At 40.8% G+C, this 1,546-nt stretch overlaps 1 pseudogene; it reads left to right on the forward strand.

Annotated features, from left to right (window-relative positions):
• The first annotated feature begins 372 nt into the window (after nucleotides 1–372).
• On the forward strand, nucleotides 373–1,215 carry LOC137234391 (UTP--glucose-1-phosphate uridylyltransferase pseudogene; annotated as a pseudogene).
• Nucleotides 1,216–1,546: the final 331 nt, after the last annotated feature.

Raw genomic sequence — 1,546 nt, forward strand, 5'->3', positions numbered from 1 at the left:
TATCCCACGGTTTATTGTTTGTAAACTGATATGTTTTTTGATTAAAAAATTTTTGTTTGGAATCAAATTTTCAATTATAACACCCTAATTGAATTCCTCCAGGTCAGCCTTGTCCCTTCTTTGATCCCTGTAGTACTGTGAATTTGACGGAAGCAGTGAAAAGGTTTTGGCTCTCGGGTTTGGGTGGTGGCGCAGTTTACTTGATTGTCGTGTTTTCGAAACGCTATTGCCGTTGTACATTTCGCACAAAATCTAAAAACAGGAAGTGTGGTGACAATAATCTTATGGAAATAAGTTTAAACGAAAAAAAATCATACTCTATTTCGAATAAATATTACCGCATAAACTACTAAGAAATGTTGAATGCCCCCCATGAAGCTAAGGTTCGCGGACACCCAAGCGTCATCCGATTCGAAAGAGTTCCACGATGGTGACCCAGCGGGGTGCACTGCAATGGCTTGACAAGGACCTGGATCGTCTGCTGCGCACTGGTCCCGCGGAAACGCGTCTAGAGCTGCTAAGGGAGATGGCACGATGGGTTGTCGTGTCGAATGGGTTGTCGTGGCTCCAAAAGTGTTATATCCGTAAGCTCCGGTTTGACGTTTGTTGATCTGACAGTACAACAAATTGAGAATTTAAGCCTCTGATGCCAATGTGCCGCTAGTTCTTATTGACTCATTCAATACCGACTAAGATACACAAAAAAGATCGTAGGAATATACAGGCTTTCGGGTCAAAGTCTTACAATCAATCAGAGTTGCTTTCCGCGCATAAGCCGTGAATCATTTTTTACCAGTTGCCAGAGATTTCAATGTTGAGGACGATATTGATGCTGGGTATCCACCTGGTCACGGTGACTTTTATGATACGTTTCGCAATTCTGGTTTATTAAAGAAAGCTACCGATGAAGGACGTGAATATTGCTTCCTTTCAAATATTGATAGTTTGGGTGCTACTGTGGATTTAGCTATCCTCAATAAATTGGTGGGTGAGGAACGTTCTGCAGACCCCATTGAATTTGTGATGGAAGTTACAGACAAAACACGTGCTGATGTTAAGGGTGGTACTCTCATTAGCGTCGAAAAGAAATTACATTTACTGGGATTGCACAAGTACCAGAAGAACATGTCGATGAACTCAAATCTGTGAAAAACGTTCAAATTTATCCATACCAATAATATTTGGGCGAATTTGAATGCGGCCACCGTGGTGTGATGATAGCGTGCCCCGCCTACCACACCGCATGCCCTGGGTTCGCCCCCGGGCAAAGCAACATCAAAATTTTAGAAATAAGGTTCCCGAATTAGAAGACAATTTTTTTTTTTTTTTTTTTTTTTACAATAAGCTGGTTATACCACCGAGTTTTATTAATGGCCGTACTGTCGATTTTCATTGGATACATTTTCCATCGTGGACGTAAGCTTGTCCGGCTACGATGTCTTTTAAGAGATTTGAAACCTAATTCTCTATGAAAATGACTGTGAAAGGCAGTCAAATATTATTCCAAAACGATTAAAATTTATTTTCCCTGTCCTGATATAATGAA

Source organism: Eurosta solidaginis, chromosome X (assembly GCF_040869045.1).
Source record: "Eurosta solidaginis isolate ZX-2024a chromosome X, ASM4086904v1, whole genome shotgun sequence".
NCBI lineage: Eukaryota > Metazoa > Arthropoda > Insecta > Diptera > Tephritidae > Eurosta > Eurosta solidaginis.